We start from the raw sequence: 17,882 nt of genomic DNA on the forward strand, positions 1-17,882 counted from the left end.
GCCCTGTTCTGCACTGACACGCTCCTCTCCCCTCCTCCCCTACTGTTTGTTCCAAGAGAGTATTGTTCTTATCTGAAAGGTTGGTTAAGTACTGGTTTAGAGAATTCCCTCTGCATAGGTAAGGAGTTAAGCTAATAGTGGCTTAACGTGCCACCCCCTCTTCAGGTCTTGTAATTGCATAGGAGCCTCTTTAAGTTGAAAAAAAAATCCTCAAGGTACCTGGAAAAGAATGAAAACAGATGGCCAGGGATTTCTAGGCCTTCCAGGCTGAGGTGGCATGCGCAGGAGAAATCTTTTACCCTTCGTTGTCCATCATGTTGCTGTGCCTCCTTGTAAGTTCTGCCTTGAGCTCTGGGAGTTGAGCAGACCCACCCGACCCCACCAGGCACTCTCCAGTTCTACACCTGGAGTACCGCCCACACACACACACACACACACACACACACACACACACACACCCCTACCCCCCACCCCCCACCCCCCACACACTTATATCCCAGCAACTAGTTTAGTTAGCAAGCTCCATTCTCCTTGATCCACATCTCCCAGCTAAGCCCTGACATAGAAACCCTCCTGGCTCTGCACTTAACTAGCAAAAAACAGATTAACTTGATAAATTAAGCCCTCTGCACAACTTTTTATTGAATGCTAAGGGGTTAATGCATGCTCCCTCCTGCCACACCCAATTGGACTGCAGTTCTCAAAGCACACCAGTCACGTTCTGTTCCAGAGCCTGTGCTGTTACAACTACTCTCCGAGCCTGGACCACTGTAACCAGGTCCCCCACCCCGTTCTCTGCAAATCAAACTCTCTTTCTCAAAGGAGCTGCTCCTGCCTCCAAGAGGCTGCCCTCCCCTTCCCCCCACCACCATCCCCACCCCCACCCCCATGGGTTTACAGCACTTCAAAGTCCCTCTTGGAGGGCCTCCTTGCACATTCGGCCTGGCATAAAAATTAGTTGCAGCCTTGTTTCTCTCCTAAGAAATATACATAACCTTCTTGTGGACAAGAAGTCCTTCTGCTTCTTTTTAATAGTTTGTTTGGGTTCAAATCTATACAAACAAGTAGACCCCATCACTTGAGTTCCACAACTTTGCTACATTTGTTTCAGCTTCATGTTTTTTATCTTCCAAACACACAAACAGTGCCTAGCACTGCCTTGAACAGCATTTTCAACAAGGGAACTGGGATGTGGCAGCGGGGGGGGGGGGGGGTGGCGGGGGCGGGAATGGTGAGCATTCGGGCTTGCGGGACAGGCTTTTGGGGGTGACATAGGCTGGGGGAGTGGGGAACTAGTATCAAAAGTTATCCATGCTGAGTAGCTATGATGAGCCAGGTGCTTTTCAATTTATCTCATTTCATCCTCACCACCTTATGGGATAGGTACTGTTATCCTCATTTCATAGAAGAGGGAATGAGACTCATAGATGTGAAGGGTCCCCCAGATGGGTAATGTCTGAGCAAAGATTTGAATCCAAGCCCTGAGCTCTTCTCACTGTGCTATGCAGCCTGCCTCAAAGGGGACCAAACAGGCTTCCACCTGCTCTGCTTCAGTTATAAACAGTACAAGACATGTTTTGTGTGTGCCCCTGCAGAATAGGATACACACACACAAGCATGCACACCCACAGGTTCACAGTAGGACTGTAAAATCATTGCAGCAATTTTTGTTTGTGGGGTCAGTCTCTTCATCCTGTAAATACCCCTTAGTCTTATAAGCCTGGAATGGAGGGGAGAGGTGGGAGGGGGCTGAGGGATGAGTCTGTGGAAAGGGGCAGGAGTTGAGGGAATTGGTGAAGGCTCCACCAAGGTCTCCTGGAACCACGTGGTTTTCAAAGGGGAAACAAAGTCTCTTTCCTCCTACTAGCACAGTACATTCTCTTCAGATCTCTACAATGACCTTGCAGCCGGCATCCTCCTCTTCAGCCATGCTACCTCCCTCAAAAACATTGCTCTTGCAGCCTTTGTTCTGTCACAACACCCCACACCCTATGGATTCATGTTGTTCCTCTAGCCTGGGATACGCTCTCCACTACCCTCCATACCTAAATTCTCCAACTCAAGGTTCAAGACTCACTTCCTCCCAGAAGTCTTCCCTGATTCTGACCACCTCTTAACTTTCCCATCTGGTATAATTTTTTAAGATATATTTTTATTTATTTTAGAGAGGGGGGGGAGAAACATCCGTGAGAGAGATTAATGCTCTGCTCTCTGGTCTTGTTCTCTAGTTGTTTCTTTCTTTTTTATTTCAGAGAGGAAGGGAGAGGGAGAGAGAGACAGAAACATAAATGATGAGAGAGAGTCATTGATCAGCTGCCTTCTGCACGCCCCTACCAGGGATTGAGCCCACAACCTGGGCATGTGCCCCTGACCAGAATCGAACCTGGGACCCTTCATTCCGCAGGCCAATGCTTTATCCACTGAGCCAAACCAGCAAGGGCTCTCTAGTTTCTTTAAAGCTATTTCCTGGCCTCTTGAGCTCACAGTTTCTGCTACAGAGAAATAAAGAAAGTCTCTCTTAAAAATTTTTTTTTTATTGATTGCTTTTTTAGATAGAGAGAGGAAAGGGGTGGAGAGGGAGAGACATAAGTTGGTTGTTCCACTTATTCATGCATTCATTAGTTGCTTCTTATATGTGCTAAATGTATGGGGCGGACACTTGAACCAATTGAACTACCTGGCCAGAGCAGGAAAGTCTTTCGAGAAAGACATGTGCCCGGCCAGTATGGCTCAGTGGTTGAGCTTCGACCTGACCTATGAACCAGGAGGTCACGGTTCAATTCCCAGTCAGGGCACAAGCCCCCGTTGTGGGCTGGATCCCCATTGTGGGGCATGCAGGAGGCAGCCGATCAATGACTCTCTTCATTGATGTTTCTCTCTCTCCATCTTCCTTCCTCTCTGAAATCAATAAAAATATATTTAATTTTTTTTAGAAAGCCATGTGATTAGCTTCCCTTTTCCTCCCATGTTCCTCTTGCTTCCTCCATGTTGTCACCTGGGTTTCTAGCTTTGCTGCCACTGGCATCTTTTCTACAAAGATCTGAGATAAAAAAGGAGATTTACATGTTTACCTTGATCTCTTAAACCACAGAAAATTCCTCCTGAAGCTACTCTGGGTCTTTGCTACTCTTTTTTTTTTTTTTAATTATGCGGGCATCCGGGTATAGTTAACAACAGAGTTGTTAGGAACCAGGCCCAGGATGCCAGCCAGCTTCCAGCTGCTGTTCTCCCAGCAGTGTAACACTTACCTAGGTACTTTGCTACTCTTTTTGTCCAAGCATTTATAGAAGGGGAAACAATCTAGTGGGCATGTTAATATATACAACCTTACCTCCCACTTCCCTCCCCTTTATCTACCTCAGCCCCTCCCCTTTCCTCCCCACCAGTCTCACAATAAACAACCCCCCCATACATAGTTACAGCTAGAAGGGACAGCCCATTTTCCAGATTTGGGGAACAAACAGGGAGGTGTTAGGCAACAATGTTCCACAGACTCAAGATGAGGCCATCTCATGCCACCAAAGGAATTCTTTCCAGTTGGCAAAATGCTGGGCATTGAGGGGTCACCTTAATCTTTAAGCAGTGACAGTTGGGATAGGTCTCCCCTACTAGGCTAGGGAAGATAAAGAGATAAGACTTGAGCCCCCTTCCCACTCCCCACCTCTGAAATTTAAGGGGGGAAGCATGTGCTAGCCCTTAAAAGGCTTAGGCCAAATGCCCAGCCTTCCAGTAAAGGCACCAAAATTGATTGTAACTCTCTTAGTGTTCCGTGTATCTCCCTCTCAGCTGATCCTGAAACTAGAGATGCCTCAAGAATGTTGTACCTGATTCTGTCTTATGCATGCTCACATATCCCCCCCCCACCCACACCCACACCAGGAAGGCTGTTGCTGCCGCATTGCGCAGATGGGGGTAACTGAGGCAGTGAGGGAGACAAGACTGGCCCAATTATCTTGAAGGAAGGGAAATGCCTTTCTACCTTTGGGGACCTCCTTATTCCTGGGGCAGTGCCAGTCACCTCCGCTGGAGTTCCCAGCACTGGGGAGTTCTGACAGAGCTTCTGGAAATAGAGGTGAAGAGGGAATGGATGCTCCACTGTTTTCTGTCTCCCCAGTTCTTTAAGCAGGCGTCAGGGGTCGCATCTTCTTCTCCCCACCTCCCCTGCTCCTCCCCGCGATCTTTTTTGGTGCTCCTACAGCAGCTTTCAAGACTCCCTGCCCCTGTTTCCTAAAGGCCTTTCAAGAACCACCCTATGCCTGGCCACTCTCTCCCCTCAGCTAATTCAGGGACCTAGGGTGATGGAGCAAACTGAGAGCCCCAAATGGGCACATGGACTAGTGAGAGAGATGTTCTCAAAAAAGCCAGGCTCTCCCCACTTAAAACATTGGTTCTGAGCATCCTCTATAGGAGCTGTGGACTTGCCCTTCTAGTGCCTGACTGCCTATAAGAAAGTGCTGCCCTTGACCCTTGAGGGAAGGAGGTTGTTCTGATTCACCCATATACTACTCCTTCCCCTTTCTTTTCTCTTTCTCTCTCTATATGTTTCAGAGAGGAAGGGAGAGAGAGAGAAACATCAATGATGAGATCTGAATCATTGATCGGCTGCCTTCTGCATGCCCCATATTGGGGATCAAGCCCACAACCCAGGCATGTTCCCTGATGGGGGCAATTGAATCGTGGCCTCCTGGTTCATAGATCGATGCTCAACCACTGAGCCACGCCAGCCCATCCAATCCCCCTCTCAACCATACAGATTTGTATGATGGGAGAGGGGGAAAGGAGGGAGAGAAAAAGGCTCATTGTGCAACACAGATCAGAATTCAGACTCACCTGGATTGGGGAGATTGTTCTGTGTGAAGTTGAGGGGTCCATTGCCCCCAGCCTAGATTAAGAGAGGGGAGAGGGTTCAGTCTGTGGCCAGGGTTAGAACTAAGAGTAGAAGTCAGGGCAGTTGTCCCATCTTTGAGGCATTCTATTCGAGAATGTGTAGTCACAGTCCCTGTTAGGAACTGGGTTTAACTGGGATCCTTCATTCTAAAAGACAGTGAAAGGTTCCTAGAGTTGGCCACAGAGCCTTAACTTCCAGTCCTGGCTCTAGCACTCATTTTCTTAATATATATTTTAATTGATTTCAAAGAGGAAGGGAGAGGGAGTGAGAGATAGAAACATCAATGATGAGAGAGAATTATCGATCTGCTGCCTCCTGCATGCCCAGCACTGGGGATTGAGCCTGCAACCTGGGCATGTGCTCTGACCAGGAATCCAGCTGTGACCTCCTGGTTCATAGGTCGAAGCTCAACCACTGAGCCATGCTGGCTGGGCTGTAGCACTCATTTTCAGTGTGTGTGATGGCATTAAGCAGGTTACTTCCCATTTCTGATCCTCAGTTTCTTCATCTAAACAATGGGTAATCTGTCTTAATATCTAAGGTTCCATCCAGTTCTGAGAATGTAATACTTTGGGTCTGTGGGAATATAAAAAAAAAAGCTCTTCTATTGACCTTGTAGGTTTAAAAATAAGACAATGTAAGGGAAAGAATCTGAAAAAAAGTGCAAAGTATGAAAAAAATAAAATACTATTTTTTCTCCATTAAAATATTATAAAAGTATCACATTCTCACTGCAAAAATTTCATTTGTAATCCTACCCCATAACCATCATTAACATTCCAGTCTTTTATTTATATTTAGTATATATTTTAAACAAAAATGGAATCAGACTGTCTTTAATTGCTTTGTAACCTGCATTTTAAAAATACATCTTTATTGATTTCAGAGAGGAAGGGAGAGGAAGAGGGAGATAGAAACATCAATGATGAGAGAGAATCATTGATTGGTTGCCTCTTGCATACCCCCCACTGGAGATCAAGCCTGCAACCCAGGCATGTGCCCTGACCAGGAATTGAATTGTGACCTCCTGGTTCATAGGTCAATGCTCAACCACTGAGCCACACCGGTCAGTAACCTATATTTTTAATATGAAACGTGTATTGCATTTTTCTTTTTTAAAAATACATTTTTATTGATTTTAGAGAGAAAGGAAGTGAGAGGGAGAGAGAGAGAGAAACATCAATCAGTTGCCTTCCTTATGCACACCGACCAGGGACCAGACCAAAACCTGGGCATGTGCCCTGACTGTGACAACACTCAACCAACTGAACCACACCAGCCAGTGCTGTATATTGCATTTTTCAATGTCATTAAGTATTCTTACTTTGTAAACATGATTTTTGAAGACTCCATAATATTCCATTTAATGAATGTGCCATAATTTTATTTATTCAATCTTGTGTTGGTAGTTAGGTTGTTTACTCTTTTACTGTTATAAATATAATACCTTATGAGCATCCTTTGTGCATATATGATTTTAGGAACAACTGGATCAAGAAATATGTGTATTGAAGTTTTATGATGGAAACTTTCAAACATATACAAAAGTAAAATAGTATAACAAACTCCCATGTACCCATCTCCTAGTTTCAATACTTATTGACTGATGGCCAATCTTGTTTCACCTACACCCTCACCCATTTCTTCCATGGATTCTCTTTGAAGCAAATCCTGGACTTAAGGTGATTTTGGTATGCATATTTTTAATATTTTGACACATGGTACCAAATTGACATATTTCAGTAGTTTACACTCCCACCAGAATGTTCATACTAGCTTTATTTATAACAGCCCTGTTGCCACAAACTGGAAATAACCCAATGACTATCACCAGGTGCATGAATTAAACATGACATATTTATTACATTGCAAATACCACTCAGCAATGCAAAGGAACAAACTACTAATACATGCAACCACATGGATGAATCTCAAAAATATTATGCTGACTGAGAGAAACCAGACCAAAATACTATATACTGTATAATCCCATGACATACAATTCTAGAAAATACAAATGAAACTGTAGTGACAGAAAGCAGATTGATGGTTACCTCCTGGGGACAGAGGTGGAGGAAGCGATGGACTACTAGTATAAAGGGGCATGAGCAAGGTTTGGGGGATGGTGAATATGTTCTGTATCTTGATTGTGGCAGTGCTTTCTTGGGTGAATATATATGTCAAAACTCATTAAATTGCATAATTTAAATGGATGTGGTTAATTGTAGCTAAATTATCCTTCAATAAAGCTGAATTTTAAAACGTGCTTCCCTGAACTCTTACTGACAGAGTATTATATGCATAAATAAATAAACAAATATTAAAATAAGATTACATATGTATTTGCTAACTTGATGGGTAAAAAATTGTATATTGATATCTTAATATTTGAATTTGTGCTTCTCTAGTAATATTGAATATTTTTCCTAGTTTATTGGCCACTATTATTTCTTGTTTTGTGAATTGCCAATTCAGGTCCTTTGTCTAGTTTTCTAATGAAATGTTTGTTTTCTCTTATGGATTTGTATGTCTTCTTTATATATCAGAGATACAAACACTTGGTGATATATTGCAAATACTCCTTGCTAGTAGGTCTTCTAATTTTGCTAGTGGTGTTATCATTTTTAAAATATACAAGTTGATTTTTTTGTCAAAGACAAATACCATATGATTTCTTTTTATGTGGAATCTTTTTAAAAAGCTCATAGATTAAGAGGACAGATTGGGAAGGTAGGGGAGGGTGGGGTTAAGGGGGAGAGATCAACCAAAATACTTATATGCATGCATATAAGCATAGCCAATGGGCAGAGACAGCAAGGGGGTGAGGACACATATGTAATACCTTAATCAATAAAAAAAAGAGAACAGATTGGGAGTTGCCAATGTTTGGGGAGGTGAGAGAAATGGGTGGAGTTAAAATGCAGAAGTTTGACATATTTTTGTGTCCTTTATCATTTACTCATTTACTTTTATGTCTAGAAAGACTTTCCCTACTCTCAAGACCAGAGGAATACTCATCTATTTTCTTCTAGGTTGCTTATGGCCTTATTGTTTGCCATTTTTCACCACTCTGGAGCCGAGTGGATAAGCAAAAGTTTCCACTCTGGAGTCAGACGGACCTAGGACCAAATTTCAGCTCCACCCCCCTTACTTACCAGCTGTGTGACCAAAGGCATCTTCAGCTTCCTCCTGTATAAAGTGGGGATAATAATAGTTTCCAACTTACAGGGTTGTTTTCAGGATTAAATGAAACAATATATGTAAAGCAGTTGGCCCAGCACCTAGTACATAGACAGTAACATCAGTGACTGTAATTGGGACACTTTGGGTTTTGGTTGTTCAGTATTCAAACACCCTGATAATCTGAAGAGAATCCTGAGAGGCATGGAGGCAGATATTCTCTCTCCCTATCCACTGACAACTGGGCATAGGGATGTGGCCCAGGGTCTGCCTGTCCTTTGCTAGCTCTCCCTCTGGACTTTGGAACTTGAGCATTACAGCACTGTAGGGGGACAAGCAATTATTCCTGGAGGTCTCAGAAGCCAGGCGTCCAGAAGTGCAGGGGCAAGTCTCAGAAGGGGACTGTGTGATAAAGGCATCCTGAGTAAGCCAGTCCTGACTGCCTACTTCCCTTGGTTCCTATCCTTTTCCTGAAGCAGATTCTTCACATTTCCAGTCACAGTGAGATCCCCACTAGCCTTCCAACAAAGCCCTTTTCTGCTAGTTAGTTAGAATCAGATTCTGTGGTTTGCAACCAAGAACCTGACTGATCAGGCTACTATGATTTAACTCTGGAATTTACTTTGGCAGATGGCATAAGTGCTAACTCTTTTCCCCCAAATAATCAGATATCCCCAGAATGTTTGTTAAATAACCTATTCTTTTCCCACTGATTTGAAGTGGGTGGCATTTTCCATTGAATGAGCACTAACTCTTGGGACTGTCCCATTTACTAGAATCCCATACATCTCCTAGAATCCCAGAGAGTTTTTTATTCTCTTCTCCCCAAAGAAAGTCTCATGTTCTAGAACTCCTGAGTGCCTGCTTGATACTGACCCCTCTGGGTATCTAAGGATTTCCCTGTCTTGAAGCTTGAAGGCTGCATTCAGAAATATGTCTCTGCCTTTAGGTCTCCCCATAGCAAGCCATCTATTTGACAATTCCAGCCCCAATTTGGAAAATCTCAGAGGGGTTAAAAGAAATGGTCCAAGACAAGTACCCATTCCCCACTCCACATCCCTCACTGGCTCCCTGTAATTCTCATTCTCACCTGTGTCAAGGTGAGAATCAAACTGATTGACCTTCTTCCAGACACCGGAGCTTGATCTGACCCTCCCAAGACCTGTCAGTGTCTACAGTGCTCGCTTCCTGGCCTACTTTCTGGGTGACATAAAAAAAAAAAACAAGTTTGTGCCCAGCCGGCATGGATTAGTGGTTGAGCATGGACCTATGAACCAGGAAGCCATGGTTTGATTCCCGGTCAGGGCACATGCCTGAGTTGCAGGCTTGATCCCCAGTGTGGGGTGTGCAGGAGCAGCTGATCAATGCTTCTCTCTCATCATTGATGTTTCTATCTCTTCTCCCTCTCCATTTCTCTCTGGAATCAATAATATATTTAAAATATGTTTAAAATAAACCAAATTTATAAAACACTGGAGGTGCCATTTCTGGCTGGAAGCGTGGAAATGGGATGATGTCCAGAGAATCCTTGAAGAACCGTTAGCCCAGGCTTAGGGGGGATGGAGAGGCAAAGATGCCCAGAGGAAGGAAGAGAGGGTCCTCTGAAGCCGGGGTTGTGTTGAGTTACAACACAGCACCACAGATCTGAAAATGTCTTAGTTGCCAATGAGTGTATGGAAGGACAGACACTTGTGGAAATGGCTAAGTAAAAGGACCCATCCTAACCAATGTCTCAGGAAATAACTGGCATTGAATGTGGTGTTGAGGAATAGGTTGTTCCATCATTGTCTTCCCCAAGGACCTGGTATGACAGGGGTGGTCCTGGATAAAGGATAAAGGAAACAAAAAATTAAAAATAAATTAATAAGTTAATAAAAAAGAATACAGGAAACAGTAGTCCTAGGAGCTTTTATTCTTTATTTTCCAGCTTTATTGAGATATAATTGACATATAACTAGGGAGCTTTAAAAAGCAACAGAAATCTACACAATGGACTACTATGTGGCTACTAAAATGGTATTTACAAGGACCTTTTAATAACATGAAAAATTCTTGCTATAATTTTAAGTAAAAATTTTAAAAGGCAAGCTATACAACATTATATTGAATTGAATCACAAACTGTAAGGGAAAATGTGGGTTTTAAAAAAGACTGGAAGGAAATGCACCAAAATGTTAACAACAGTTAATTTTTTTTTTTGGATGGTAGTTATGTAACAGTACTAAGTACATGCAAAATATTAAGGGTCTATTAAATTCCAGATTCTATGCGTGGCATTTTTTTAAAAATTGTATTTGTTGATTTGAGAGAGAGAGAAACATCAATTGTTCCACCTATTTATGCATTTCATTGGTTGATTTTTGTATGTGCCCTGACCGGGGATCAAACCCACAATATTGGCATATAGGGACGACATTTTCCGGGGTCCTCAAACTATGGCCCGCGGGCCACATGCGGCCTGCCTAGGACATTTATCCGGCCCGCCGGGTGCCGCTGCCTGTCCTGCTTAGCAGCTGACTCGTCCCGGGCCCGCAGTGCGCATAGGAATTTGTTCATAGTTTTTTTTTATTTTTATTTTTTTATTTTATTTTTTTTAATATATTTTATTGATTTTTTACAGAGAGGAAGGAAGAGGGATAGAGAGTTAGAAACATCGATGAGAGAGAAACATCGATCAGCTGCCTCTTGCACACCTCCTACTGGGGATGTGCCCGCAACCAAGTTATGTGCCCTTGACCGGAATCGAACCTGGGACCTTTCAGTCCGCAGGCTGACGCTCTATCCACTGAGCCAAACCGGTTTTGGCTCATAGTTTTTTTTTAAACTATAGTTCGGCCCTCCAACGGTCTGAGGGACAGTGAATTGGCCCCCTGTTTAAAAAGTTTGAGGACCCCTGCAACCAACTGAGCTACGTGGCCAGGGCTATGCATGGCATTTCACTTACATAATTATCACGTGTTTACACAATAACCCTGTGAGACAATTACTCCTACTTTACAGGTTAGAATATGGAAGCTCCCAGAGGCTAACTAAAATCCATACAGCTCAGAAGTGGCATAATTGGAAATTATTGGTTAAAATTTTTGTTTCTGTTTTTATCTATTTTTCAAAATTTTGTTTGTTAATCCTCATCTGAGGGAAAGACAGAAACATCGATGTGAGAGAAACATATCAATTGGTTGCCTCCTCATGAGCCCCACCAGGCATGTGTGCAACCAAGCCATGTGTCCTTGACCAGAATAGAACCCGGGACCCTTTGGTTCGCAGGCCAATGCTCTAACCACTGAGCAACCGGCTAGGACTATTTTCAAAATTTTTTACAATGAACCTGGGCCTTTCTGCCTTTATCCATTATCTCTTTCTTTATATAATTAATCCTTTTTGGATTAGGAACTAAGTGAAGCATTCTCTCCTGCTCCTTAGAGTTTGTGATCGCTTTCTCAGTAGAGCAGAAGCTCCTGGTGTGGAGGCACCCAGTCCCCAGTTGTGAGCAGAGTGGTATACAGTGATGCTGAATAGATGTTTGTGGAATACAGGACTGAATGAAGAAATAAATGAGGAACAGTCATGAAAAAGTTAATTGAAATAATGTTGATGCCTTGAATACACAAGGTGTTGGGGGAAGGGACAGTCTTTTTTTTTTTTTTTTTATGAGGATGATCATTTTATTTTGAAACCGCGACAGTGAGTGTGGCCACCCACCGGGCTGACCCGGTGGCACCAGCCCTGGTTTTCCAGCTGCAGGAGGAGAGGGGATGTGGGCCAGTCTCCCGGGAGGTCAGGCAGGGTGCCTGATGTAGCTGCTCTCTGAAGGTCTTCAGACTCGATCTCGCAATCCTGACGCCCTGGCTGCGGCTGTGTGGGAGTGGGGAGCTGCGGGGGGTCAGGTTGGCAGGTGCAGCTAGATGATGCCACACTGGGCCAGCTCGTGCAGCTCCAAGTGGTTGAAGGCCTCCCACGGGCAGATGACGGTGATTTCTGTCCCCAGGCCTTCCTTTCCAGGGATGTCGTCCCCAAACCCTTGGACACCTTTCCTGGGGGGCTTGCTCTTGAACTGCCTGGTTTGCTGCTGCTTAAATTTGGGGAGCCCTTTCCTGGGAGTGATGCCCCCCCCCCCCCGTCACCCTAGTGGCCGAGCGGATCTCGGCTTTGGGTGGCTCCAGGTTCATGGCCAGGCTGGCAGAGACCCTGTGGTGACCTTGGGCTTCTGGACTCCCTCAGGCTGGGCACACGCACTGGGAAGGTCTCAGAGGCATCGGCGTGAGTGGCGGCCTCACTCACCAGGGGTCAGCGGGCATTTATCCTGTGCAGAGTGCTGCCGCCTCCAGGAAGCCCGTGGCACCACTCCCAGCTGGCGAGTCAGCCGGGCCCGAGCACAGGGAAGCTGAGGCCGCCGCCCGGCTGCCCGTGGCTACACTCCGGGGACAGTCTTTTAAAAAATATTTTTTTTAAATTGATTTCAGATAGGAAGGGAGAGGGAGAGAGAGAGACAGATAGATACATTGGCTGCCTCTTGTAGGCCCCACACTGGGATCCAGCCTGCAACCTGGGCATGTGCCCTGACCAGAATAGAACTGTGACCTCCTGGTTCATAGGTCAATGCTCAACCTCTAAGCCACACTGGGCTGGGTGAAGTGATAGCCTTTTTTTAAAAAAAAGCCTTTTTTTCTTTTCTTTTTTAAATATTTTTATTTATTTCAGAGAGGAAGGGAGAGGGAGAGAGAGAGATAAAAATATTAATGATGAGAAAGAATCATTGAGTGGCTACCTCCTGCACACTCCCTACTGGGGATGGAGCCAGCAACCCAGGCATGTGCCCTTGACCGGAATCGAACCCAAGACCCTTCAGTGGGCAGGCTGATGCTCTATCCACTGAGCCAAACCAGCTAGGGCGGGGCAGCCTTTTTACCAGGATGTTGAGAAGGGTGCCTCTAGGATTGTAGCTTTCCTATGAGACTTGGGTCACCTTGTCCTGAGAAACCCAGCCAGCCATGCCTCAAGTGATATTCCTAGCCTTAGAGGCCCTTCCATGTAATGGTCCTGCCCTCCCAGGTTTGTAGCTACCATGCCCCTTCCCCTAATGAAATATCCCTGTGCTTGTCAGGCCCCAAGAAGCACAGTGGCTGGAGGAGGGAGGGGCTAAGGTGAGAGAGATGCTGGAATCTCAGAGCACCCTGGTAGCCTTTGTAGATAACAGGGAGTTGACTATATTTTGCCAGCTTAAAATGATAACAGATAAAGGAATTCACGCTTAAAATGCAATAAGTAAGGACCAGCCCATGCGCCTGGCCCACATGGCTCAGTGGTTGAGCGTGGACCTATGAACCACGAGGTCACCGTTAGATTCCAGGTTGGGGCACATGCCTGGGTTTCAGGCTCAATCCCTAGTGTGGGGTGTGCAGGAGACAGACAATCAGTGATTCTCATCATTGATGTTTCTATCTCTCTCTCCCTCTCCCTTCCTCTCTGAAACCAGGGCGGCCAAGGAACACCTAACCTGCTCATAGGGACCTGGAATCTGGATTTAGAATCCCTTCCCAGTGATGCCAATGGTGAGTCCATGCTTGTGATGAGAGGGAAGGGCAAAGCCAAGAAAAACTTCTTGGTGCCCCTGGTCCATGCTAACTGAGTGGCTGACCACCTCCTATCTCTGTGGGGCAAGGGAAAAGGGTACAGGATACTGGCTTTGTTTCCTCCTGCCCCCTGCTTTCCCAGAGCAAAAATTGGGCTGAGGAAGATTTTCATTGAACTGGCAGCACTTTGGAAAATTATAGCAAATTCCCAGGAATCAGCACCAACAAGGGGTCAGCAATAGGGCCTGCCATTAGATAAAGAAAAATAGCAATGTTCACCATCTACTTTGTTTTAAAATGACAGATTTACCTTTATAATTATGAACCAGTGCAGGTTCCTGCTAGAAAAAGCTGGCCAGGGCTTCAGGCCTTGTGCTCAGAATAATCTCTCCACCTGCACCTCAAACCAGGGACTCCAGAGCTGTCCTTGGGCCTCAAGGCCTTGCTCAAATTGTACTTCCTCCAAGAAGCCTTGTGGTTCCTCAGTCATTTCTCCTTCCTCCATGTGCCCTCTAGCACCCATTAGAGCCCCTTTCAAAGTCAGCTCTGTCTGTGTCTGTCTGTGACCTCCTCTCCAGTCTAGGTCCCAGAAGGGAGGTCATAGCCTTTCATCTATGCTGTCCATCTCGGCAGCTGCCTGTACCTAAGCACAGTGCCTGGCACAGTGACCACCGCACCTGAGCCTCATTTGTTGTTGCTCAATGGACTGGACTCACCTTGTCAGGGACCCAACGCCCGGTGGACTTGGGGTGGGGGCAGCTCTAAGGTCTGGGAGATTCCAGATTTCCAGGCAGGGGGTGGGAGGAGCCCCCTGCGGATAACGGGGAGTTGCCCTTACTTTGCTAGCTACAGAGGAGTATTTACCAGGATCAATTACAGCTGACTTTGTCGGTCAGGGAGTGAGGGAGCGGCCAGCTGAGCTGCAGGGGCAAAGTGAGCCAGCGGGGAATAAAGGGCTCCTACGTTGGGCGGACAGGGGTCCCCGGGCCCCGTTCGGTCACGTCCCTCCCCCACCCCAATGTGACACCAGAGAGTTGAGGCAGGAGAGCGTCAGGAAATGGGGGGCCGTGCTGCCCTCTTCCCTCTCGCTCTTCCTTTCTCTTGCTGTCCCTGCTGGCCTCCCTCCTGGGCTCTTTGTCTGTCGGTCTGTCTGTTGGCTTTCTCTCAGCTGGCTGTATGGACGCTCACTCGTCTCTCTCTCTCTCTCTCTCTCTCTCTCTCTCTCTCCCTCTCTCTCTCTCTCTCCCTCTCTCTCTTCCCTCAGCTCACGTGACCATCTGCTCTCAATGGCTCCGATCACCTCTTCCTGAGGCTGCACCTTCAGTTGGTAACAGGAGACACTCGGGTGTTGGGGGCAGGATGGGTTTCCTTCCTCCGCGTTTTCCTCCTCGCCTTCTCGGGCAGCTCCGGCCGCACCTCGGGCTCAGCCTCGGCCCGCCACCCCTCCCGCACCTCGGGCTCAGCCTCGGCCCGCCACCCCTCCCGCCTCTCCCAGCCTCTACTGAGCTGATACCTTCCTTCCCCTCCCCCCTGCCACGGCCTCCCTCCTTCCCTGCCGCCTCTTTAGGGAGGGGGCTTCGGCGCGGGGGACAGACAAAAGGACCTGGACGAACTCGGGGGCACCCTGTGAGGCGCCCCACCACGTGGCCCCTCCCTCTGCGGGCGGCGAGCTGCTCCCTCCTCCCCAGCGGGAGGTCTGGGGAGCTCTGGCCCCTAGGCATCGTTCTTTCCGGGCCCAGATAGCGCCACTTGCTCAGCCTCGGTGCTGAGCCTCCCGGCACCTCGGACACCGGGTGCCAGTGAGGGAGCCGCTCGGAGGGCTGAGGCCGTTCTCCTGTTTCCCAGGCTGGGGACCAGCCAGCCTAAAGGGGGAGACTCGGGCCCCGCCGTCGGAAGGCTCCTGGTCCTGTGGGGGTCTCCAACCTCAGGGAGCCTGGGTCTGATGGGAGAGACTCAGTCACCTTCCCCTTTGCAGTACAAACTCAGTTTTAAAAAAAGGGAGGGGATCCAAAAGTGTGATGAAAGTGCCCTGCCAAAGCACAGCTGGACACTGCACGTTCATGAACTTCTGACAGAAGCAGATTGCTTTCCTGCCCATCTTGCCCAGCACTGAGCTGCTGCTTCCCAGCCTACCAGCCCCCAAAGCCGAATTTTGAAATTAAAAGTGAACTCTTCTCTCCTTCCATACCAGGGTCCAAGGTAAGGTTCTCAACAAGAGCCATTTAAGATAGGAGTTCTCAAGTAAATTGGACAAACCATTTTCAAAACTGTCACTGTAAATGCACACTTAGCTGGTGGCTATAGCCAGGGGACTAGCCTGGTTCCAGACACATTGGGTATGCATTTTAGAGCCTGTGGAGGAACAACTTCCCTGAGCCTCCCAGCTGAGCCCTTAAAACCATTTCAGGCAATAAAGCTAAATTCCCTCAGGGTATATTGCCTGTGGCCAGAGCTACACTTGCTGCACCTTTGGCATACCCCAGGCCGATCCTGATAACAAATTATCCAAATTCTGGGAGTGGAGGGGTGCCAGAAGAAATTCCATCTCTCTGTGATCTTAGGGAGGAACTTGGGCTGAGAAATGTTCCAGGCTTGACAGGTACCAGGCAGAACAGTACTTGCTTTCAACAAAATCTAAAAAGAATGGTCACCACAGCTACGACTTATTGAGCACTTACAAAGTGCCATGCACATAGTGCACATCATATTTAATCCCAATAAGTCTCATGTGGTAGGTAGTATTATTATCCCTTTTTAACAGATAAGGAAACTATGGCTCAGAGAAGGTAACTGGAAGAGGACGCACAGCTGGCTAGTCGCAGAACTGGGTTTGGAATCCAGGTCTGGCCATTGCGTCTAGGTCCTCAACTACTATATTATCCTACCTCTTTCCTACAGGCAGTGATTCTAAAATTCTCCCAGAAGGAAGGGGGACAATCATGGGTTAAGTCATACTCTTGCTGGAAATGAGCTATTTACCAAAATGTGTAAGGGTCAACAGGGGCCCAAAGTCATCCTCCTGGCTTTGTAAATGCCACAGACTCCCAAATAAAAGTCCAGACTGTTAGATACCTAACCTAGAATCCAAAGGACATGTCCTATCTGCCTATCCCCACAGAAGTCATTCCATTTCCGGTTTCTGTTGTTTGTGGGTAGTGTTGAGATTTGCAGGCTGCCTGGCCATGAGTGAGCTTCTTGGAGACAGTGTTACTGGGGTGGGGGTGGGCTTGATAATGGACCCCCACTGCCCTACCCCCAGTCCTCCCTGGAGGGAGGACAAATAGGCGCATTGATTTGAAACTCTCCCAAAGGGCATTAGAGTAATAACTCTGGACTGTGTGATGCCTACACCCCCTTTGACCTCCTGACTGACCCCTGCCCTGGGAGGTTCCAAAGGCCACAAATCTCTGTTGCTTGTGGGCCATGTGGTTTGTGGCTGTTTGTAGTTTTGGAAGGGAGGGGGAAATGACAGGGATAGGGGATACTTCTTCTCACTGTGCTGGGCTTCCCCAGAGAACTAGTAAGGGGCTGGCAGGGCCCCTTCCAAACCCTGCCAAGACACACTGCAACTACTGATATGGCTCCATCATTTATTTTTGAAAGCAGCAGGGCTCTTGGCTCATTTGCATAAATGTTTGCACTGCCTGCTATATTTTGGTTCCAGAGAAGGGCACCAGGGCACAGACCATACAGATTTGTAACTGGGCAGCTCAAGCCTGCCCCTGACTAGGTGAGTTAACCAGCCAGCCACTGATGGCCCTTCACCTTCTGTGTTCTACTTTTGAAATCCCCTCTGAGTGTAGAGTCCAGCATGAGGATATGTGGCAATAGTAAGATCTTGCCCATAAAGGGGTGCTTCTAAGCCAGGTGTGTAGGTGAATAGGTAGATAAGAGCATTATGACTTGAAAACATCTGGGAGTCTGGACTCTTGATTTCTACTGTTCAACAAAGAAACATTTATTGAGTGTCATCTATGTGCCAAACACTTAAGTAGGTAGGCACTGAGATAACAAACATCAAGATCCTGTCTCCATTATTGAGGCATTCATAGTCTAGCATGGGTGACAGAAACATAATCAAATAACCTTAGTGCAGTGTGGCATCAGAGAGAAGATGAGAGGATTGCTAAAGCAGCACTCACTTAGAGTCTGAAGAGACTTGGTGGGAGAACGTAATTGCTAAATCCGAGTCTTAAGCATTACTCCCCCCACCCCCATCTCCAAGCTGTTTTAACGTCTAT

General features: G+C 46.6%; 1 pseudogene across 1 annotated transcript; it reads right to left on the minus strand.

The window, feature by feature from the left end:
- Nucleotides 1-11,969: 11,969 nt before the first annotated feature.
- LOC308239736 (retinal rod rhodopsin-sensitive cGMP 3',5'-cyclic phosphodiesterase subunit gamma-like) lies at nucleotides 11,970-12,237 on the minus strand (annotated as a pseudogene). Its single transcript has one exon. The product of its transcript is annotated as a retinal rod rhodopsin-sensitive cGMP 3',5'-cyclic phosphodiesterase subunit gamma-like (transcript).
- Nucleotides 12,238-17,882: the final 5,645 nt, after the last annotated feature.

The sequence above is a fragment of the Plecotus auritus genome, assembly GCF_963455305.1.
Source record: "Plecotus auritus genome assembly, chromosome: X".
Lineage (NCBI taxonomy): Eukaryota > Metazoa > Chordata > Mammalia > Chiroptera > Vespertilionidae > Plecotus > Plecotus auritus.